Below are 25,699 nucleotides of genomic sequence, written 5' to 3' on the forward strand. Positions count from 1 at the left end.
TAAGATCCAATACAGCTGAATAAATAAATGTTAAGAAAATAAATAAAGATATTACTTAATATTTATTAGATATTTCTTGTCAACCATAATAATATTTGTTTACTTAAATACAGTATATAGTGTTTTAAATATTTAAAAACAATGATTCCTTTGTAAAAAGAAAAAAAAAAGAAAGGTGATAAGTATTAGTACTAGAAATAGAACTGGATAGAAAACAAAATTTACTGGTATCTTTAAAAGGGGGTGAGATATCAGAGGTATGATGGGGGTGGGGTGGGCACCGAAAGGGTTGGAAGAGGGCAGAGTAATTACAGGAGGGTTCGGTGCATCTATTTCATGAGCAAAAGCAAAGAGCAAACTACATACACGGTAAGCTCTGGCTTTAATGAGGCCTGCATTCCTTAAGCAGTCACTTTCCAGGGAAAATGGAGAATTCCCAGACTGAGACTTGGCATAGAGAAGCAAAATAATCCTAACTAGAGGCCTTTAGGGTTGACAGGGCAATGAGAAGACATTGGTGGTTGTTCAGTGAGGTAGCATCAATATTAAATGGAGCCCTGGGATGATAGAGCAGAGGGAATATTGGAATTAGATTGCCTGTGTGTGATGCTCAGCTCTGCCCTATCTCGTGGTCAGATTGACAGAAGGCAGAACCTTCCAGCAACTGCACCCAGCCCGCTGATGACCATGACAAGAGAAGCCCTGAATACGTGGAGAAGAGTCTTCCAGGCCCAACTCGGGGTCAGCTTGTGTGTCCAGAAGTGGTGATGAAAGCAGGATTTCAGCACACAGATAGGAATTGTTTGGGTAGATAAAGGTAGGCATTCGATTCTGGGGGCTCATATTTGGGGCAAGAACGTTTCAGGGTCAAGGAAGAAGGGAGAGGTTGAGACAAGGAGGGAAATAGAGCACGTGGGGAAGGCGTCATGTGAACTGAAATTAGGCCTGAAGATTTGTCCTGAACGGTATGTCCACATGGACCCCTGCATCATACCGAGTCTCTCTGACTTTGTTCTAAGTTTGCAAGGCAGGAAATCCATCAGCGACTATTTCAAGCCTGCCGCAATTCTACTTTCTGTCCCTCCTGCCTGAACTGTCACAGACCCAGTAGGAAACCTGATTTGTTATATTCACAGCATTTTTTTCTTAGGGCAAATACTGACTGCTCAAGAAAAGTAATGACTAAAAAGCACCTCTCTCCAAACTCTCTTGTCAATAGGAGAGGGGGAAAAAAAATAGAAAAAATACCTTCCTGGCATAGGTATTGTAAATGGAGCCATCAAAACCCCCTCTGGGTTTTCATGATAAATGCACACACAAGGCAGGTATTTTGGTGAGAAACTATTTCTATTTTAATGCAAGAAAGACAGACCAATACATCAGCCTCCTGCCTCTTAATTCTCATAATGTGTAGCCTCATTTTGCCTACCCTGCTCTTTGCTGTAGAAAAAGCTCCTTAGATGTGTTAGTGACATGAACTTGGTCCACAGCCTCCAAGCTGTCTTCACGAGTCTCTTGTTTAGGAATCCCAAGGAGCAAAGTCTTAACGTAATTATTCTTAGTGGAAAGTCTAGAATTTCCTGAGTTTGAATTCATAACTGACTAATGGTTTGTTTCCTGAAAAAGAAAAAATTACACAGAGTTATTGGGAGATCTGTGATAGACAAAGCAGGAGGCAGTGTGACTCAGAAGGGAAGGTCCTTTCATGGGGACACTTTATTTAGTTTAAAAACAAAACTGGAAGGAAAGAAGGGAAAGGGGAATTGCACATGATCTCTTTTTGTCCTGTTACACCCTTTGCTTTATGGCAGGATGGACATCCCTAGCTGGCAGGGCAGACCTGAGAAGCATTTTGTCTCCTGAGATGAACAGTCAGGTATCCTTCAGAAATTTCAAAGGGCCCAGGTTTCTAGCTGGGTACTTCATCTTGGAGTAACTTACTCAGTTTTTTATGCACTCAGTGGGGTATTTCTTTCACTTATGATGGAATTGCTAGAAGCTAGACCATTCTTTCCAGTTATTGGAACTTTTGCTCAGACCAAGAGACTGAGTTCTCCCCACCCAGCTTCTTAATTCTCCCCTGCCTTGATGGATGGTCCTTAAATTCTTTGTTATTAATAACTTCCCACAGGGATGGTCACAGTCACAAATTAGACTTAATGTTTTTAGCTAGTCTCCATTAACATCTTTGTTTATTCTCGTATTATCTTAGTCCTTTGGAGCTGCTATCACAAAATACCAGAGACTGAGTGGCTTATGAACAGCAGAGATAGAAATGCATTTCTCACAATTCTGGATGCCAGAGGTCCAAGGTCAAGTCCAGCAGATTCAGTGTTTGGTGAGGGCCAACTTTCTGGTTTATAGTTGAAACTTTCTAACCATGTCATCACTGTATCCTTATCTTGGTGAAGGCAAGATGGAGACTTCTTGGGTCTGTTTTGTAGGAGGACTAATCCCCTTTCATGGGGACTCAACTGTCATGTCCTAAGAACTTCCTGAAGTCCCTACCTTCTCATACCACCACTTTGGGCATTTGGTTTTTACATGTGAATGGGGGGTACTCATTCATGCCAAAATACATATTGCTTATTGACATATACACAGAAGGTCAACAGAGAATAGACATACACATATATTCGTGTGCACATATGTGGTTGGATAGATAGGCAATATGTCTATGTATCTGTCTATCTAGGTACATCTGGAAAGAAGAAGGGGAAAAAGAGGTGCTTGGGAGTGAAGAGAAAAGATGATGATATTCTTATAGGGTTGACAGTCACAAAAAGAGAAAGAAGGATGTGGATTTAAGAAATATATAGACATGATATTAGAATGTGTTGAGTGATTTAATGTGGGGAATGAAAGGGAGACATTTTTAACCACCAATTAAAACAGAGTATGAGAGGAGGTACATATCTGGTTATATGTAGAAAGTAAATTTATATTTTGATATTTGAACTTTAAAGGGCTTATTGGGAAGAAAATGTCCAGGTGGAGCTGTCCAGAAAGCTTGTTAAATGCATGCCTCTGAATTTTAGGAAGGCAGTCTCACCTAGAAATAGTGATTTTAGAGCTAACATAGTATAAATAAGTAGTTGAAAATAGTGTAAAAAGTGGTTGACTTTATTTAGTGAACATAATGGCCCATGTGTGCAACTCAGAGAAGGGGAAGAAGAAGACCATTAAAGGAGATAAAAACCAGAGGGTAATTAGGCAAGAGAAATGCATAACAGGGAAGGAAGAGATGCTAGTAAATTGGGAAAGATCTACAATGAACAGGTATTAGCTACTGATCTTATCTTTATTTAAAATATTGTATTTTGTTCCTTATGCATTTTCCCATTATTATTTTTTTAATGTTGCATTAAAACATATTTGTCTTGATTACTGAGTGGTTGGGAATCCTCTTAAATTCTGACCCTGAGGCAGGAGCCTCACTCAGTCCATCCTCCTTCCAGCCTTGGCAGTAAACTCCTGGTCATTTTTTTTTTTTTTATTCTAGCAAGAGTATTTTCAGTAGAGAAGAGGGGACAAATGTCAGACTTTAGAGACTTAAGTGTAAATGGAAGGCAGTGAGAAAATGAAACCATAATAAACAGGTTACAATTTTGAGAGGTCCAGAAGAGCAAAGGAAAAGACGAGGCAATTGACATTAAAGGATCTGAAAGATCTACTGAAAATCACACTAAGGAGTCCCTTTCACAGCCTGGCACACCTCCTTCTGGGACTATCCTTGCACCCTAAGTTCTCCAACCCCAAGAAAAGTGGTAAAGCTTCTTTTTCACATGTCTACTCCCACTAATGGGCTGAACCAAGCACCTGCCTTTCCTATTTGAGACAATCTCCCAGAAAAAGCATACTCACAGCCCCACAAATGTAGATGGTGGTGTCCTTACTGAGATGCGAGCGCTCTTCTGAACAGTGAGGAGTCTCCCATCCTCAGAACCATGAAGATGTAGCAGAGGCCATGTGCTGGCCAAAGCCCCAGCAGCCATTCCTCAAATGGCTTTTGAGGCAGTCAACTCATACACCCCCATGTCTTCATGATTAGCCATGAGTCACTGATGTCTGTATCTGTAGGTCCAACCAGAACTCCCTCACAAGATTGAATTCTGCACCAATGAACACTTACATCATGGACATGTTCACTTATATATTCCACAGACCGCCATCTCAGCTTGGCCATTACGAGGGCATCATTTGTCTTTGCATAAAAGTATTAAAAGGAGATCAAACCAATCAATCCTAAAGGAAATCAACCCTGAATATTCACTGGAAGGACTGAGGCTGAAGCCGCAGCTACAATACTTTGGCCACCTGATGCAGAGAGCTGACTTACTGGAAAAGACACTGATGCTGAGTCTTTTGAGATTGAGGGCAGGAAGAGAAGGGGGCAACAGAGGATGAGATGGTTGGATGGCATCACCGACTCAAGTTTGAGTTGGACATGAGTTTGAGCAAACTCAGGGAGATGGTGAAGGACAGGGAAGCCTAGCATGCTGCAGTCCATGGGGTCACAAACAGTCGGACATGACTGAGTGACTGAACAACAAGGATATCATAGATGATCACAGATTGTATATGGACAGATAGGCTCATTGTTTACCAATTCCATTTTCCCTTCCCCCTGAGCACACAGCTGGACTATCATTGTCAAGCTCTCTTGGGGGTTTTTTGAGGACATGGAATGTTTCTGGCTAGTGAAACATGCATTAAAAAGTGAAAGTGAAAGCCGCTCAGTCGTGTCCAACTCTTTGTGACCCCATAGACTGAATTCTCCAGGCCAGAATACTGGAGTGGGTAGCTTTCTCCAGGGGAGCTTTCCAACCCAGGGATCAAACAGGGGTCTCCTGCATTGCAGGCAGATTCTTTACCAACTGAGCTATCAGGGAAGCCTGAAACATGCATAGAACAGATAGATTCTCCTTCCATGCCTGGCTTATTAAAAACAACAACAACAATAATCCTGGGCCAGAACTGGGTCATAGGCCCATAAACTAGCTGCAGGGGAGGCTGTTGATGCAGACACATGGTATTTCAATCCTGCAGTGGGAGGTAAGATCCGTGACTATGGCAGAACAGGGAAAACTGATGAGCAGTCAGTCAACAAGGCCGACTAGCATATTGCTTTGTCTCGTCTCTCAGGACGCTAAGCGGCTTCCCTGGTGAATCAGATAGTAAAGATTCTGCCTGCAATGCAGGAGACCTAGATTTGATCCCTGGGTCAGGAAGATCCCCTGGAGAAGGAAATGGCAATCCACTCCAATATTCTTGCCTGGAGAATTCCATGGACAAAGGAACTCGGCAGGCTATAATCTGTAGGGTCGTGAAAGAGTCAGACAGGACTGGGCAACTTTCACTCATGCACTCTCTTAGAGCTCTAACAGACATTATTCCTGCCCCCAAACCCCTTGTGAAATCCCCTTTCCCGAGTGAGACAAGTGTCACTCACCTTTGTTTCATCATTCCCTGTCCCTGTCCCCACTGCACCCCCAGTGACATGGTGCTGAAACTGCCTGCTTGGGTGTCTCTCTCTCCTGATTAAAAGTGATCTCCTAGAAGGCAATGGACTTGTCTGGCTCATTATTGTATAATCACCACCCAGTGCATTGCTTGGAATATAGTAGACATTAAAAAAATAGATAGTATTTAATTGAATATTTTTATGATACATTTCACTTCTAATTTGACAGTATTTGGATTGCATACTGAGGAATAATTTATCTATAGGTTTTGATTTTTCCAACCTGGCTTTTAAACAAAAATAATATGAAACTCAAGGGACAATTTGTTCCAGGTCCCTGCATTTAATCATTTCATTAGTCTCACTAAAGAGATAAATTAGCTGAGGTCTCAGAGAGAGACTGGCTCCAGCAGTTTGGGCTTACTGCAGGAAACAAACCACTCTAAGTATTTTAAACAAAATGTGAATTAATACAAAGAATTAAGTGCTTATGGAATCTTGGAAGGACGGGAGGAGCGAGAGTGCAAGACTTGCAATAGCTGAGGCTAGAGTTCACTCCAACTCAGGGATTGGGGAATCATACATAGCTGACTCATTGGAAAAGACCCTGATGCTGGGAAAGATTGAGGGCAGGAGGAGAAGGGGACAACAGAGGATGAGATGGTTGGATGGCATCACCGACTCAATGAACATGAGTCTGAGCAAACTCCGGGAGATAGTGAAGGACATGGAAGCCTGCTGTGCTACAGTCCATGGGATTGAAAAGAGTTGGACACGACTGAGTGACTGAATAAGTAACAATAGCACAGTATTCTTGCCTAGAGAATCCATGGACAGAGGAGCCTGGCGGGCTACAGACCACGGGATCGCAAAGAGTCAGACACGACTGAGCGACTTTCACTTTCACTTTCAAAGCCTGTCAGATTGTCCACATAGAGACATTCTCCGTTGGCCCAGAGATATTTGCTTTTCTTTCTCAACTTACTGGTTTCACTTCTCAGTTGGGATAATCACAGCACATATGTATAGTCAGAAACTAATAGTTGCATGCTGCAGCCTATTTATGACTACTAGACAAGTCAGAGAAGGCAATGGCACCCCACTCCAGTACTCTTGCCTGGAGAGTCCCATGGACGGAGGAGCCTGGTGGGCTGCAGTCCATGGGGTCGCTAAGAGTCAGACACGACTGAGTGACTTCACTTTCACTTTTCACTTTCGTGCATTGGAGAAGGAAATGGCAACACACTCCAGTGTTCTTGCCTGGAGAATCCCAGGGACGGGGGAGCCTGGTGGGCTGCCATCTATGGGGTCGCACAGAGTCGGACACGACTGAAGCAACTTAGCAGCAGCAGCAGCAGCAGACAAGGTGGGGAACTATGCATCGCCAGGCTTGTATCATCAGCCTAAGTTTCCAACCTGATAAGAGGAAGCCTCTGCAGGAAGTTTTACCTCAACTCTGAAGGCTCATCACCACGAGCCCTGGGTCACTAGGAGGGAGGATCATATCCGCGCCCCAGATCGGTCAAGACTCAGAACTGATGTCAGACTTGTGATCACAAAGAGGACGCCTCAGGGTGTTCTGTCCACTGCCTTGAGTCACAAATCTGTCAGCAAGTCAGTAAGTCTGACTCTGCCGTTGAAACCCTGTTCGTGCTTACACACACTTAGATACCTTCTGACATGTCCAAGCTTGTATCTAGTTTGTCCAGCCATTCATTCTTTCTGTTATTAATGAAAAATCTGACATTCTGGTACAGAATAAAGAGATATCTCTACTAAACAATTCATCCTCTATATGTCTTAAAGCATAGATCTAACATTTCAACTTTTTATCTATGCATGATGACCCACAAACTATGTCACTGCATGAGTTTAAAAAACAAATAAAACTTCTGCTATAAAGAAATCCATGAATCAGTACATGGCATATGGTAGTTAAACAGATGAGTTATTGCCAAAGAATAAAGGTTCACAGGCTAATCCTCCATTCAGTTCAGTTCAGTCACTCAATTGTATCCGACTCTTTGTGACCCCATGAATTGTAGCACGCCAGGCCTCCCTGTCTATCACCAACTCCCAGAGTTCACTCAGACTCATGTCCATCGAGTCAGTGATGCCATTCAGCCATCTCATCCTCTGTCGTCCCCTTCTCCTCCTGCCCCCAATCCCTCCCAGCATCAGAGTCTTTTCCAATGAGCCAACTCTTCTCATGAGGTGGCCAAAGTACTGGAGTTTCAGCTTTAGCATCATTCCTTCCAAAGAAATCCCAGGGCTGATCTCCTTCAGAATGCACTGGTTGGATCTCCTTGCAGTCCAAGGGACTCTCAAGAGTCTTCTCCAACACCACAGTTCAAAAGCATCAATTCTTCAGCGCTCAGCTTTCTTCACAGTCCAACTCTCACATCCATACATGACCACTGGAAAAACCATAGCCTTGACTAGATGAACCTTTGTTGGCAAAGTAATGTCTCTGCTTTTGAATATGCTATCTAGGTTGGTCATAGCTTTTCTTCTAAGGAGCAAGTGTCTTTTAATTTCATGGCTGCAGTCACCATCTGCAGTGATTTTGGAGCCCCAAAAAATAAAGTGTGACACTGTTTCCCCTGTTTCCCCATCTATTTCCCATGAAGTGATGGGACCAGATGCCACAATCTTCGTTTTCTGAATGTTGAGCTTTAAGCCAACTTTTTCACTCTCCACTTTCACTTTCATCAAGAGGCTTTTGAGTTCCTCTTCACTTTCTGCCATAAGGGTGGTGTCATCTGGGTATCTGAGGTTATTGATATTTCTTCTGGAAATCTTGATTCCAGCTTGTGCTTCTTCCAGCCCAGCATTTCTCATGATGTACTCTGCATAGAAGTTAAATAAGTAGGGTGACAATATACAGCCTTGACGTACTCCTTTTCCTATTTGGAACCAGTCTGTTGTTCCATGTCCATTTCTAACTGTTGCTTCCTGACCTGCATGTAGGTTTCTCAAGAGGCAGATCAGGTGGTCTGGTATTCCCATATCTTTCAGAATTGTCCACAGTTTATTGTGATCCACACGGTCAAAGGCTTTGGCATAGTCAATAAAGCAGCTGCTAATTACAGCTACAAAGTTACTTCATCATTGTCTACCTCTGTTTTCTTATCTGTAAAATGAGGGTAATAATACCTACTGTTTGAAGTTTGTAGAATTTAATGTGTGTAAAATTGCTTGGGACCATGGCAGTCACAGGGAAATTGGCCAAAATAAGTTGGCTATCAGTAACCAGAAAGCTATAACTCAGCATGATGATCACAATGAGTAGAGAATATAAAAAACATACTGGAAGCATGATATCTCCTCAGCTGAAGTCCTCTAATATTTTGCCCTTAAACTGGAAAGTAAATGGTTTATTTTAATTAACATGACTCATTTCAGTTCAGTAAAATTTGTTGAGTGCACATGCCATGCATTACCTATTCAATATTGTCCACCCAAGACACATTATATTTATTACATAAACAAAATTATCCCTCACCCTATAGTTAGAAGACTAAATCTTAAGTTGTAAAACTGGACAAAAAGCAATATGACTTTGTAATTAATATATCCTCTGCAAATAAAAGGCAAACATTAAAACCTTAGCTCCAAAACTTATCTCTTACTGTAGACAAGATTTTAACATCCAGGGCTCGTTATCTCATCCATCAAATCTCAATAAAAATGGGACATGACTCACAGAAGTGCTACAAGCATAAAATGAGTAGGTTTGTGCCATTTCTTGGAAGAGTCTTGGTGCTTAGTAAGTGCGCTGATGTCTGTTGCTGTTACCGAACTTGCCAAAGGCGTCAGAGTTAAAATGTATCAGAGTTAGGATTTGAACCCAGGTCAGTCTCATTCTCAAGCTCATATTCTTTTTACAGCATTATATATACACTTCTCCATCAATGTTTTGTTATTTAACGGGGAGGGAGATTAGAAGATACTCAGACCAAATGTGTAGTCAGATGTGTGGCTCGAATGAACTGAGATTAAAATGAAATTTTAATCTCAAAATTTGAGATTAAAACCTGGAGGATCTTGAGGAAGCAGGACCCTCCTACTGGATGCTGTCATTTGCTAGACTGTCTGTTAAATAGCTACAGGCACAGTGAATATCAATTAAGATTAATTTAAATGAGTGACTATAGGACGGTACTTAATAAATGTCTATTAAGAGAGTAAGTACATCACGATGGAGGATATGATCTGAATTATGTTAGTTTGTCATGTCTAAAAATTCACTTTTTTTAATGAGTCACTTATTAATTCAGGATTTCAATTTTTTTCTTGAGTCAAATTTCTGATTTTTCAAAAAAATTTTATTCCATTTGCATTATCAAATATATTTTCATGATGTTTTCATGGGCCTTTTTATTAGCTTAAATTTCAACTCTAAATAATAGTCTCCTTTTTAAATTTCAGATGGGTTTTATTAAAATAGACACAGAGAAAACATAAAATATAGGGCCCAAATCATAATTACAAAGTGAACACACCTGGCCACTAGCATCCAGTTTAGAAAGAGAGCAATACCAACACTCCAGAAATTGTCTTGTGCTTTCTCCCAGTCACTAATCTTTCTCTCCCCGACAAGATAACCATCGTCTTAAATCTTAATGCCAAAATTAGCATTGCTATTTTTAAAAATATTTACATAAATAGAATTGCACACCATTTAGTGTTGTCATTTTTTTTTTAATTAGCAATTCACTGATTTTGTCTTGTAGCAACTATTTGTGCTACTTTGTCACTGTTTTGTAGCAACTATTTGTGCTTTTAATTTACATTTCCTTGAAGATGTACTATCAATGTCTCTGTGGAAATCCTCTTTTGATGAAATTTCTGTCTTCATCCACTTTCCATTCTTAATTGGGTTATAGGTCTTTTTCTTACTTATTTGCTGGCATTCTAGATGCATGTTCTGGTTATGAGACTTGTTTGTTGTGTGTGTGTGAGTGCTTAGTTGCCTAGTCATGTCTGGCTCTTTGAAACCCCATGGACTATAGCCCACCAGACTCCTCTATCCATGGGATTCTCCAGGCAAAAATACTGGAGTGGGTTGCCATCCCTTCTCCAGGGGATCTTCCCAACCCAGGGATCAAACCCTAGTCTTCTGCATTGCAGGCAGACTCTTTACCATCTGAGCCATCAGCAAAGCCCAAAAGGGAAGGAAATTGTAGGTGTTTGTATACATCTTCCTTCACTTTGTAGCTTCACTTTTCACTTCCTTAATAAAATATTTTGATGAAGACACATTCTTAATTTTAGCAGAGCCTGCTTCATTAATGTTTTCCTTGTATTAATAATCTCCTTGTAATAATAATTTTCCTTGATAAATAATTTTCTCTCCTGTTTAAGGAATATTTCCTGATGGTATTATCAAAAAGATATGCTAGTTTTGATTTCACATTTTTATCTAGAATCAGGCTAAACTTTCTGATATTTTATCATGAGGTGATGTCTGTTGTAAAATTCTTAGCATCTACATCCAGTTGTCTCAATAACATATATTGAAAAATCTTTCCTTTCCCAATCTTCTGTAACACTGTCTTTGTCATAAATCACATGTGCTATAAGAGTGAGATGAATTTTCAATTCTCCCTTCGGAGAATCTATGCTTATGCTGATACCACAAAGTTCTACTTGGTAGAGCTTTCTCATAAGTCTTCCCTTGGAAAGAGTAAGACATCATATTGTGTCATTGTTAAATTTAAAATCAAAAGAAAGAATTCAGGTGGAGGCTGGGTGTGGCTGGTAAAAGAGTGTAGAAGTTCTGGGCCCAGAAAGAGGGAGTTCTAGCTCATTTTCCGGTTTTTCTCCAAAGATTCCCATGGGCATCCACTGCAAACATTGCCACACACTCTGAGAAACACCACTTCATACAGGTGGGAAAAGGAGAGCAGCTACAAAGGGAGGGACCCAGAGGCCTCATGAGGTAGCTCTTCTCTGCATCCACCAGGGAATAGAGTCTTAAACTGAAGCCCCCACCCAACAATCAAGGAATTGCTAGATAAATGCAAAGGTGATGATGCATTGAGTTTACCCACATCACAAACAATCCCCAAACCCAATGCAACCCCTGATGAGACTAACTTGAACCCTTATCTTAAGGGCTTAATGCAGGGTTTCTCTACCAAGGACGATTTTGCCCCCTACCACCATCAGGTTGTTTGTCTGCATTGGGTGGGGGGATGTTATTAGTGTATAGACAGTAAAGGGATGCTAAAGACTCTATAATGAATAGGGCACTTCCTCATAGGCAACTGGGCTTCCCAGGTGGCAGTAGTGGCAAAGAATCTTCCTGCCAATGCAGGAGATGCAGGTTCGATCACTGGATCAGAAACATTCACTGGAGAAAGGCATGGCTTTTCTCCACTCCAGTATTCTTGCCTGGAGAATTCCACGGATGGAGGAGCCTGGTGGGCTACAGTCCATGAGGTTGCAAAGAGTCAAACACAACTGAGCACCTTCAGTACCACAGTGAATTTGCCTGAGTCAAGATGCCAATTGTGCTCAGTTTAAGAAACCTTGAAATAGGAGAATGAAAGCCTATGGGCAACATCATATTTAATGATGAAAATAATAGTTTTCCTTAGAACCAGGAACAAGACAGAGATTTCTACAAAGATTTAATATTGTATTGGAGATTCTAGGTATTTCAATAGGCAAGAAAATTAAATAAAAGTTAGGGATATTTGAAAGAAGAAGGAGGTAAAATTGATTCTATGTTTGCAACATGTTATAGTGTATGAAGGAAGTCCTAAGGAAATTACAGAAAAGCTCGTAGAACTAATGGGTGAATTTCACAAGGTTGTGACATGCAAGTTCAATATACAAAGCAATTGTGTATGTGTATATATATATATATGCTTGTGTAACAAGCAAATTAAAAATGAAATTTAATGTGTTACCAGTTCTAGTTGCATCTGAAAAAAAAATGGAATACTTTAAATAATTTTAAAATATATATGTGTGGAATCTGTACTCTGAAAATGACTGAGAGAAATGCTACCGAGGGAAAATAAAAGTGAAATATTAAGAGGAAAATATATATTAATACAATGTTTATGGGTTGGAGACCCAAAAGTGTAAGATGCCAGTTTTCTTTCATTTAGTTGGCTATTCAATGCAATCCCAGTCAAAACACTAGAATCCTTCTTTGTGAAAAGACAAGCTTATCTAATATGTATACTGCTTGCTTGCTTGCTTGAGTGCTCAGTTGTGTCCAGATCTTTGAGACGTCATGGACTGCAGCCCGCCAGGCTCCTCTGTCCATGGGATTCTCCAGGCAACAATACTGGAGTGGGTTGCCATCGCCTCCTCCAGGCGGATCTTTCCAACCCAGGGATTCAACCTGCATCCCTTGCGTTTCCTACATTGGCAGGTAGATTCTTCACCACTGAGCCACCTGGGAATCCCCAAATACGTATATGATAATTCCAAATATCTAGAGTAGCCAAAATCATTTTAATAAGGATAATAATATTGTATAACTTACAGTATTCGATCTTGAGACATATGGACAATGTTTATGAGTTTATATTTTTATATTTTTGTTTTAAATTTATTTATTGAATTTCCTAAATTAAATACATATTTATTTCATTGTAGAAAAGAAGTTGCAATAACTTAAAACAAACAAACTAAAAATACTAGTCATTGGTCCACTGTATAAAGACATCAAGCATAGGGAGGACTGATTCCCAGATACCTCTCACAATTCAGCCCTAGTCAAGTGTTTGAGTTATCCCTGAGCATTCCCATTGTCATAGAAGATGTCCAGATTCTCAGGTGCTCTTCCCAGGGCTGACGAGCACCCAGGACTCTAGACTCTGTGTCATCCACAGTTTGGATCATTGGCACTGACAGTGGTTTACACTTGAAAAGAGCTTGGTGGAGTGACTATCCCCAGGATCCAATGGCTAAAACTCCATCATACTCCCCATGCAGGAGGCCTGGGTTCGATCCTTGGTCAGGGAACTAGATCCCACATGCTGCAAATAAATAAATAAATATTTTAAAAAAGAACAAAAGAAAAGAGCCTGGTGGAGTCCCTACCCTTCTCCTTCTCCCATCTTCTTTTCCCCCTAGAGGTCTCTTCTCTCTTCATGTTTTCCTCTTTTCTCTTAGTCCTCCTTTTTCTCTTCCTCTCTCTCCTCTCAAGATTTTCTAATCATTGGATCAATATAATTGGATTGGGAATCAAGAAACAGCGTCTCTCTAACTGCTTCTGCTCAGAGGGTGCTCCCAAGGTACCTGGGAAAGGACAGCAGTAGCAGAGAGAAACCGAAAGACGAAACAAACACCACCGTCATTTCAGAGATAAATCTGCCTCCAAACCGCAGCACGAACCTGGGGAGAAAATGATTGTGTAGGTAGTAAACCTTGCAGACACTCTCTACTTCTGTAATTCTGTCGTTGTGTGAATCACAGAGGTGGGAGCTGAGCTACATCTTGAAAGATATTATTCACTGTATACAATAAAAGGAGGGAAAAGGTCATAAAATGTCACCTAGCTAAATAACCTCAAAATTTCGAAAGAGGAATAAGAAAAGCTGACATAATACCCACAATTTTTATAGATGAAATATTGACACTGTTCATTTGTTTCTGCCTTTGTTGCTTATATTTCAACTCAGGCAAAGAGAAAAATCCACCCTGCTTCCAAAATGTAAATTAAAAAAAAATGTTTCTTGTTCAGGGTGAAAGTGGCCATACTGCTTTTGAAAAATAAATCCAGTAATATCGTATTTCTCATATTTATATTGATTGCCTTCCCCTTGTCCCACAGAGGTGACATTTTACATCTCATCTTCTTTGCGGATATTGTGAGCTTTTTTTAAAGTTCTGCGTTTACTTTGAGTTCTTTTTAATTCAGTTTCCAGTGATGGAGGTGACAGAAGATTGAAGATATTTTACATCTAATATTTTAATGTATAGGAACCTGGGGTTTTTGTTTGAGCCCAGACTTTGATTTAGCTTCACCAGGATCTGTTTTGAATCCTACTTAAGGTAAACAAACAGAGGAAACTAAAATTTGTGTTGGCTTTTTTTTTTTTTTTTCCCCTTACTTCATCTCATCTAACCCTCTGAAGAATTCTGGCCTCTATAGTCCTAGTTTACAAATCAAAATATTTGGAACCATTTCTCTAGGACATAGGCAAAAGTTATAGGTAAGAGTAAACATGAACTGCCTTAAGAATAATCTATGTAAAATTTCATTTAAAACATTCATTGTAAAATTCATAGAAATATGATAAGTGTAATTTTTATGTGGCAATATTTAGAAGTTGCTGGGAAAGTCCACCCTCCCATCAGATTCCTCTGATCTATTACTCAAGTCTTGTGATGTTTTTCCAGGGACAGTGTTTTCTAGTGAGGAAAGGGTGGGAGTCAAGGGATACAATTTTATGGGCTTAAAGTAGTTTATCAGATTAATTCAAAAAGTATTAACTGATCTTCTCAATCATATTCAAGGCATTTTTCTGAAGGATCGTGTGTTTTAACAGACATATAGTTCACATCTGTTCTCAATGGAAAAGTCAGAAATATCCTCTAACATAGTAAGCAAGTGAATTAGTAGGGGTAAGCAGAGAAGCAGAACTAACATACAGAGAGGAACTGGCTCAGAGGATTCTAGAGGGGGAGAAGTCCCGTGACATGGAATCTGTAGGCTGGAGACCCGGAAAGCCGGTCTCATGTGAGTCCAGAAGCCTGAGAAGCAGACAAGAGTACAGTACAAGAGTACAAGAGAAGACAGTTGTCTCAGCTCAAGGAGGCAGGGAGCAACTCCTCCCTTCCTCTATTTTCTATTCAGGCCCTCCTACACAGATTGGGAGATGTCTGAGAACATTGGGTGGGCGGTCTGCTTTCCTCATTCTACCGACTCAAATGCTGATATCATCCAGATATACCCTCAAAGGCACACCCAGAAAAACATTCAAGTGAATATCTGTGCACACTGTGGCCAAGTTGGTTTGACACGTAAAATTAGCCATTACATTAGGTTATATTGTTCTCCGGGTCCACACGTGGTCCACATCTGTGTCTGCCCCAGGGCCCCCCATCTCCTCCCGGTGTGTTCCGACTGCCCTGGGCTCACATCCTCCCAGCCCCCACTCCAGAGCCTGCGCTCTGCACCTTCTTCCTTCAGGTCCTCTGGGCTTGCTCCCTCACCTTCTCTGGGCTTTAATCAAAGTGCCACATCCTCCGTGAGGCTTCTGTCAACCATCCGTTTTAAAATCTATACCTCCCTCACCGCTCCCTCTCTCCTTCCCCACTTTATTCTCTCCTTAGCCCTTATCACCATTTTATATTATTTATTTTGTTTGAGCATTTGCCCCAGATAGGCTGTAAGCTCTAGGGTGACCAGGAAGCCTTAGTCCCTGTCCATAGGGATATTACATTCTTTCAAGGAAGATGTACAATTAAGCTAGCAACGATGATGATCTGATAGATTTTATGAGAAAAGTGTGCAGTGTTGTTGTTCAGTCACTAAGTTTTGTCTGACTTTTTTCGACCCCCGTGGATGGCAACACTCCAGGCTTCCCTGTCCTTCACTATCTCCTGGAGCTTGCTCAAACTCATGTCCATTGAGTCGGTGATACCATCCAACCATCTCATCCTCTGTCGCCCCCTTCTCCTCCTGCCCTCAGTCTTTCCCATCTTCAGAGTCTTTTCCACAAGTGTATTAGAGGAACCCATAAAAAGGGCTGCTAGTTCACACCTGTTTGAAAGATCATGAGGTATCTTATCAGAATATTTACCATTAATCAACTGTCTCCTAGATGAGATACTGGATTTAGAGACAATCAAGTTAGAGGCACCAGGATCTGAATTTAGAAGATCAGGGTTTGGCGTTTTGGCCACTTGCAACCAGCATAAAAGTGACTTGTTCAGATCCCCCAAGATCCAGTCAGATATGAGAACAGAGGTCGCCTGAGGGTGTGTGCTGTGAGCAGCACGGGAGTGAATGATTGTGACATGGACTGTCCGGCACCGTGTACCATGCAGAAGGTGTTCACTGTTCCCGATTCAGCGTCTTTCTCCAGCAGCTGCGGTCATCTTCTGGCCCTGAGACAGCAATCACAAATATAAATTGCATTAAAATATCCTATTATTTTTAGGAAGTCAGTGGATTCCACAGGATGAACCAGATTAGAAAATAAACTTTCAAAAGTGGATCACTCCTTCTTCAAAATGCAGATCAGTGATGAGACTGTTGATGTTTGTCTTTTTAGAACTTTGCTTTCTGACATCCTTTGTGTTTTCGTGCAGCCACCACCCTTATCTTAGATGGTCCATAATGCCCTTAACTTTCTAGAATTTAGGAAAGCATTTAATTTTGCAAGATCACAGATAACCAATATGCGTAAGCCAGGAAGATGGGAGTTTCTATTGGAGAGTCATAAGATAAAGGAAATACAGGGAGATTTTCTGCAAATTTGTTTTGAAACAGGTAAGAAATAGGAGACTCTGTTAGGAAGTGTTTTTGCTGATTCTTGACCTTGAGGCTATTCTGCCTTCAGTTCAGTTCAGTTCAGTTGCTCAGTCATGTCCAACTCTTTGCGACCCCATGAATCGCAGCATGCCAGGCCTCCCTGTCCATCACCAACTCCCGGAGTTCACTCAGACTCACGTCCATCGAGTCAGTGATGCCATCCAGCCATCTCATCCTCTGTCGTCCCCTTCTCCTCCTGTCCCCAATCCCTCCCAGCATCAGAGTCTTTTCCAATGAGTCAACTCTTAGCATGAGGTGGCCAAAGTACTGGAGTTTCAGCTTTATTTTTTTATTTTATTTTATTTATTCTGCCTTAAGATAAGACAAAGTTCTTGGCTGGAAATAAACAGGAGGAGGTTGATGCTGTGCAAATGTTAAAATATTTCAGCCTTAAGCTTCTCTGACCTCCATATGTGTTAATTACTAGAGTAGGCCTTTGGGGGAGATGAGTGAATGCCTGATGCTCATCAACATGGCAGTTCCTTAGCTACTTACTCAATGAGCACTACTCTTTCCTGCCATTATTTTCCCATACATTCAAGCTCTTCCCAGCTCCAAATGATGTCTGATATGAGATGTTTTGACTAAAATGTAGTGATTAACTCCTGATAATTATGAAAACGCTTCAATTATTAAAATGCTGCTAAAATGGGCAAATGGGATCCTGTGCTGAGAAGAGAAAAAGATTAATTACTCCGATTACAGGTTATAAGGGAGTTAGATAAGGCATTTCTGCACAGAGAGCAAGCAGAGTCCAAGAATTCCAAGAGCCGGTCTCTCTACTCCTGTGATGTCTCCCTGTCTCCCGTTGTTTCCCAGAGCTCATGCACACACTTTCCCAGAGTTCCTGGAAAGCATAGTGGGGGACATGCAACACTGATGCCCCTTCAAGTCTCTTGACACCAATCTGTTTCTAAGAGCTTCAGAATAAACCAGTTTACAGAGTGCATTTGCTGAATGGCTCATGGAAGATTCCCATTTGGGTGGAGAGGTGTCTGAGGTGGTCAGCCCGTCTGCAGACCCCAGTGATGAAGGCTCCCCACCTGCAGCAAAGATGACTTTTGTTTCTGCAGCTCCCTCCAAACCTCTCATTGCTGGCTCTGTTGTGGTGTTTTGTCACACCAGTTCTATTGAAAGCCACCCCCTCCTGCCATGGGAGTTGTGACACCATATGAGTTATTAATGCCTCTTCATGTGTCATCCCTCAGAGGTAGTGTTTGATAAATAAGCTTGCATTGAGCTGATTTGAAATAAATTATCCTTACAATCTTAATTAGAGAAAAAATATGTTTTAAAGGTTGGAAGAAACAGTGTGTCTTCCACTCTGGGGTGGGAAGAAGGATGTTGATGAACCCTTCTTGGGCCTGGGGCTTCAGGATCAAAACCTGGGACCTGCAATGCAGGAGACACAGGTTTGATCCCTGGGTGGGGAGGAACCCCTGGAGAAGGGAAAACTCACGCCAGTATTCTTGCCTGGAGAATTCCACGGACAGAGGAGCCTGGCAAGCTACAGTCCATGGGGTCACAAAGAGTCAGACATGACTAAGCAACCAACACTTTCACTTTCACTTCCTTTCTTGGGTTATAGAGCAGAGGCTGAGTTCTGTGGCCTTGAGAATTGAGAACAAAAGCCGGGAAAGAGCAATGAGGGAATCCACACGTGCCTGGGCCTCTGCTCACCTTTCTCAGTTTATTATGTTTCTAAGCTTCTGTCAGGCTGTGAAAGCAGTCAAATCCTTGAGGAAAGAAACAAAACAAAAGCCGGCCAGGGTACTTTTTATTTTTTTAAGGGGGAAAGGAGCCCCAATTGATCCTGGCTTTCTCAGGAGGTCCTGGCCATCAGAGGAGAGAGTACAGACAGCTGAGTGCCTCCTCGGAAGCTAGAATATGGGAGAGCAGACACCTCTATGGGCAGGTCTGGGTACAGGGGCATCCTTCCTCCTTAGGGAAAATTCTTCAAGCATCAACTCAAGCAGGGGTTCCAAATGTATCATTTAAAAAGAAAAAAAAAAAAGAGAAAATATGCTTTATATAAAAAGAAAAATGACGGGGAATTTTAAAGAACAAAGACTGCTGTCACTAGAGAAACTCAAGTTTCTGCCTGTGTCTCTCCTGACTGTCTACATCCTCTGACCTCCACTCTCTGGGCTTATTGCCTTATTTGCTTACTTAGAGGACTTAGAGGTTACTCTATCAAGCACTATTTTTTTTTGTTTGTTTTGTTTTAGAAAAACAAAAAAACAGTGACTTAAAATTATAGGAATGTGCTTTGCAAACCATAAATATTAACATTTTTTTTCTTAATGCAAAACCTAAGCATAATAAAGCCACAGTTTTGCTCTAAGGATTAAAAATAATAAATGTGAAAAAACCTAGCAAAGTGCCTGAGACACAGACATCCTTTTTGCTTTCCTTACTATCGTTGGCACCATTATGATTTATTATGATTACTGTTTTTATTCCTACTAAGCCCAGTGACTCCCGATGCCCTTGGTGAAGGACTCTGGGTATTAAGGAGAAGTCGCCGTTCATTAGGTGGCAGTTTGGTGAGCCTGTCCATTCTGATTGAAAACGCCCCCACCAACGGCACCCAGTTTGGTCTGAGGCCGTGGCTGCGACAGAGCCTGCGGGATTGCAGTTACCTCTGGGTGGTGAACCATGCTGCTGGATGGATGGCTCTCTGAAAAGCCAGCTATCCTTCATGCTTGGAGCTATTAAACATGAAAGCTCATTACAACAATAATGACTGTTTTGATATTTCCAACTGCCTTCGGTGAGGCGGTCACCAGACGAGCCTCAATGAGGTGGAAAGCCTCTGCGATGCCGCAGGTACAAGGTCCGCCCGGCCCATTGGTTTCCACAGATCGTGCCCTCCAGATAATGCAGGTGCCAGGTGACGTGGCACTCCTGGCCGAATTCAAAGTTGGGCGCCCGTATTCATTCCCCTGCTCACCACTGGGGAAGACTTGCCTTCAGAGTCTCAGCACCTCTCACAAAACAAAACACCACTTCATGGTTACTATATTGTTATTATTATTATTTATGTAGCTCTCTACAGTTTAAAACACTCCATCAAACCCATTTTCTCAAGTAACCCTCAAAATAAGCCTGTAAGAACAGAGTAGTTTATTATCACTATTTTTTGTTGCCATTTCCATTTGGTTCTTTTTTATAGTTTTAATTTCTTAGCTGAGATTTCCACCTATTTATGCATTACACTCATTTTTTTTATTTGGATTGCAGAAAAGCTCATAATTAGATTGCATAACAGTCTCAGAAAAGTTCTATGACTCATTCACAGTTAAACATCTAGCAAGAGGCTTTGGGATACTTCTCATGTGGCGCTAGTGGTAAAGAACCTGACTGCCAGTGCAAGAGACACAAGAGACGTGGGTTCGATCCCTGGGTCAGTAAGATCCCCTGGAGGAGGGCATGGCAACCCACTCCAGTATCCTTGCTGGAGAATCCCATGGACAGAGAAGCCTGGAGGGCTACAGTCCAGGGGGTCACAAAGACTCAGGCACAACTGAAGCGACTTAGCACATGCATGCACACAAGAAGCTTTGGGAACACACACCCATGCCTGTGCTGACTGCCTTGGTATTTTATTTTGTCTTTGTGATCAAGAAAAGGCCCAAAGGAAAGAGGTGCCAAGAGAAACTGCCTGAAATTGGAAATATCAGGAAAGCTCAGAGAATGAAAATGAAAATGTCTATATTTCTTCTTGGAATATCTTTTCTCCTGTATCTCAGAAACATAGAGGAGGGCCTGAATTCAGTTCAAACACATTCGGCCTTCCCTGTTCTCAGACCCTTGAGTTCTCATACATAGAACCGAATAGGGAAGAAAACTTAAAAGTCAGTGGCAACTGATATTTTGCTTTGGGAAGGATGGAATGGGGGATAACTACCTAAATGGTCATCACTGAGACTACGCCACTTGTTCCATGGTGAGAAAACCGATCCTTAGGATTGGGAAGTTAATGCCTAAGCCGCGTAGCTGGGTGTGCTAGAAGTGTGATTAGGATGCTTTCCAACAAGTCCATAAACTCATCTAAAAGTCTATTAGAGAAAGGAACAGGATGATATTGAACTACAAGGTTAGTGTTTCCCACAAGTGTACCGGCAGAGCTGAGGAATCGGATCCCCATGCCCTAGCCCACTCCTGTTTGCATTATAGCACATTGAATTGCTCCCAAGGCTTATGGAAGGGTATAAAAACTGAGCTATGGTCAGCCTGGGGTAATTAAGTACGGTAAGATAGGAAATAAATAGCAGAAGAAAGTGTAGAAGTAACTGGGGCTGTTTTGCCAGGAAAGAAAAGACCCTAGGTATGTGAAGCACAGGGCTTCCTTGGTGGCTCAGTGGCAAAGAATCTGCTTGCAAGGCAGGAGGCACAAGTTCAATCCCTGGGTTGGGAAGATCCCATGGAAAAGGGAATAGCAACGAATTCCAATATTCTTGCTTGGAGAATTCCATGGACAGAGGAGTCTGGTGGGTTACAGTCCATCTCCTGCATTGGCAGGCAAACTGTATGAAAATACTCCAAAATACCTCAGAAAACATTTTCAGCCTTATTTATCAATGGTAGGCTAATCATGTAGTATGTTCAGATAAGAATGATTTAAAGACTGTAAGGGTGATGTCCTTAATAATTACTATGCCGGAACAGTCTTGTGTAAACAGGATCTTATGATAACCTTAGTTTCTGAATATTTATTGCATTTAGATATCATAAAATGTGTATGATGCAAGAACTCAGTGTAAAAAAATTCTGTTTTGAACCCATCATGACCAAAGATTTTAAGACCCTCTTTTTTTTTTTGCAAAATACAACCTTTAATGATTTATTATTAGAGTCAACAGACTTAAAAATGCATTTTAAGGCTTCTCTGGTGGCTGAGGTTAAAGCATCTGCCTGAAATGCGGGAGACCTGGGTTTGATCCCTGGGTTGGGAAGATCCCCTGGAGAAGGAAATGGCAACTCACTCCAGTACTCTTGCCTGGAGAATCCCATGGAGGGAGGAGCCTGGTAGTCTACAGTTCATGGGGTCGCAAAGAGTCAGATACAACTAGACAACTTCACTTTCACTTTTTTTTTTTTTTTTCCAAAATACAACCTTTAATGATTTATTATTAGAGTCCACAGACTTAAAAAATGCATTTTAATAAATGTAATCTGAACAATCATAAGGAGGACACAATTGTACAGGCTGTTCATGGAAAGTATGCATAAAAGTGATGAAAACAGAGAATTATTTTCGCAACAAACTATATTTTCCAAGGATGGCGGCCACAATCTCTCCAATCCCATATGTTCTTTCATAATGTGACCACCACTGAGTGGTGGGAAGACTCTTTTTTTTTTTTAATTGAAAGAAAGTAGTTATCAATATATTTTTGTTGAGGTGAAACTTGCATAACATTAATCAGCCATTTCAAAATCTATTGTTCATTAACATTAACTACATTAACAATATTATTTAAACAACACATCGGTATAGTTCCAACACATTTCTATCACCTCAAAAGTAGACCCTCCCCATTCATTAACTCTCCATCCGCCTCTTCCTTGGCCCCCTAATCTTCTTTTGCTCTCTACAGAGAGAGCAAAAATTAATCTCTACAGATTTAATTATTCTGATTATTTTATATAAATGGAATCATAAACTATGTATTGATAACTTTTTGTGTCATATCTCTTTCACTTAGCATAATGTGTTCATGGTTCACCCACATAATGCATATTATATCCATATTCACTTTTACAGTTGAATAATATTCCACTCAATTAGTCTCAGTTCAGTTGCTCAGTCATATCCAGCTCCTTGCGACCCCATAGACTGCAGCATGCCAGGCCTCCCTGTCCATCACCTACTCCCTGAGTTTACTCAAACTCATGTCCATTGAGTTGGTGATGCCATCCAATCATCTCATCCTCTGTCGTCCCCTTCTCCTCCTGCCTTCAGTCTTTCCCAGCATCAGGGAAATAAGTCAGTTCTTCGCATCAGGTGACCAAAGTATTTGAGCTTCAGCATCAGTTCTTCCAATGAATATTCAGGACTGATTTCTTTTAGGATTTACTGGTTTGATCTCCTTGCAATCCAAGGGACTCTCAAGAGTCTTCTCCAACACCACAGTTCAAAAACATCAATTCTTTGACTCTAAGCTTTCTTTATAGTCAAACTCTCACATCCACACATGACTACTAGAAAAAACCATAGCTTTGCAAAGTAATGTCTATGCTTTTTAATATACTGTCTAGGTTAGTCATAGCTTTTCTTTCAAGGAGCAAACATCTTTTAATTTCACCACTGCATTCACCATCTGCAGTGAATTTGGAGCCCCGAAAAATAAAGTATGTCACTGTTTTCATTGTTTCCCCATCTATTTCCCATAAAGTGATGGGACCAGATGCCACAATCTTCGTTTTCTGAATGTTGAGTTTTAAGCCAACTTTTTCTGTATCCTCTTTCACTTTCATTAAGCGGCTCTTTAGTTCTTTGCTTTCTGCCATAAGGGTGATGTCATCTGCATATCTGAGGTTTTTGATATTTTTCTCGGCAAACTTGATTCCAGCTTGTGCTTCATCCAGCTGGCATTTCACATGATGTACTCTTCATATACGTTAAATAAGCAGGCTGACAATATACAGCCTTGATGTCTTCTTTCCCTATTTAGAACCAGTCTGTTGTTCCATGTCCAGTTCTAACTGTTGCTTCTTGACCTGCATAGAGATTTCTCAGGAGGTAGGTCAGGTGATCTGGTATTCCCATCTCTTTAAGAATTTTCCACAGGTTGTTGTGATACACACAGTCAAAGGATTTGGAGTAGCCAATAAAGCAAAAGTAGATGTTTTTCTGGAACTCTCTTGCCTTTTCGATGATCCGACAGATGTTGGCAAGTTGATCTCTGGTTCCTGTCTTTTCTAAATCCAGCTTGAACATCTGGAAGTTCACAATTCATGTACTGTTGAAGCGTGGCTTGGAGAATTTTGAGCATTACTTTGCGAGCATGTGAGATTAGTGCAATTGGGTGGTAGTTTGAACATTCTTTGGCATTGCCTTTCTTTGGGACTGGAATGAAAACTGACCTTTTCCAGTCCTATGGCCACTGCTGGGATTTCCAGATTTGCTGACATATTGAGTGCAACACTTTCACAGCATCATCTTTTAGAATTTGAAATAGCTCAACTGGAATTGCATCACCTCCACTAGCATTGTTCCCAGTGATGCTTAAGGCCCACTTGACTTCACATTTCAGGATGTCTGACTCTAGGTGAGTGATCACACCATTGTTATTACCTGGGTCATGAAAATCTTTTTTGTACAGTTCTTCTGTGTATCGTTGCCACCTCTTCTTAATATCTTCTGCTTCTGTTAGGTTCTTACAATTTCTGCCCTTTATTGTGTTCATCTTTGCATGAAATGATATCTTGGTATCTCTAATTTTCTTGAAGATATCTTTAGTCTTTCCCATTCTATTGTTTTCCCCTATTTCTTTGCACTGATCACTGAGGAATGCTTTCTTATCTCTCCTTGCTATTCTTTGGATCTCTGCATTCAAATGGGTATATCTTTCCTTTTCTCCTTTGCCTTTAGCTTCTTTTCTTTTCTCAGCTATTTGTAAGGCCTCCTCAGACAACCTTTTTGCCTTTTTGCATTTCTTTTTCTTGGAGATGGTCTTGATCACTGCCTCCTGTACAATGTCACGAACCTCCTTCTATAGTTTGTCAGGCACTCTGCCTATCAGATCTAATCCCTTAAATCTATTTGTCACTTTTACTGTATAATAGTAAGGGATTTGATTTAGGTCATACCTGAATGGTCTAGTGGTTTTCCCTACTTTCTTCAATTTCAGTCTGAATTTGGCAACAAGGAGTTCAGGATCTGAGCCACAGTCAGCTCCCAGTCTTGTTTTTGCTGACTGTATAGAGCTTCTACATCTTTGGCTGCAAAGAATATAATCAATCTGATTTCAGTATTGACCATCTGGTGATGTCCATGTGTAGAGTCTTCTCTTATGCTGTTGGAAGAGGGTGTTTGCTATGACCAGTGCATTCTCTCTGCAAAACTCTGTCCTTTGACCTGCTTCATTTTGTACTTAAAGGCCAAATTTGCCTGTGACTCCAGGCAGCTCTTGACTTCCTACTTTTGGATTCCAGTCCTCTATAATTAAGAGGACATCTTTTTGGGGTGTTAGTTCTAGAAAGTCTTGTAGGTCTTCATAGAACCATTCAACTTCAGCTTCTTCAGCATTACTGGTTGGGGCATAGACTTGGATTACTGTGATATTGAATGGTTTGCCTTTGAAACAAACAGATCATTGAAACTATTAGCCATGCTTTGTTCCACTGTATAGAGTTATACATATTCTGATTTTCCATTCATCTGTTTATAGAAATTTGAGTTACTGGCATACTTTGGGTAGTGTCAGCCAGCTGGTTCTCTATCCCTTCTGAGAGTGCCTCAACACTTTAAATCAGAGTAGGAAATGGTAACCCACCGTAGTAATCTTGCCTGGAAATTCCAAGGACAACAGAGCCTGGTGAGATACAGACCATGGAATCACAAAGAATCAGACACAACTGAGTGAGCATGCATGCACTACATTTTAAATCAGAAGTTGGCAGACTTTTACTTTAAAGGATCAAATTGTAAATATTCTAGGTTTTATGGCCATAAAGTCTCTGCTGGAACTACTCCAGTCTGCTGTTAGGGCTCAAAA

Source organism: Bubalus bubalis, chromosome 15 (assembly GCF_019923935.1).
Source record: "Bubalus bubalis isolate 160015118507 breed Murrah chromosome 15, NDDB_SH_1, whole genome shotgun sequence".
Classification (NCBI taxonomy): Eukaryota; Metazoa; Chordata; class Mammalia; order Artiodactyla; family Bovidae; genus Bubalus; species Bubalus bubalis.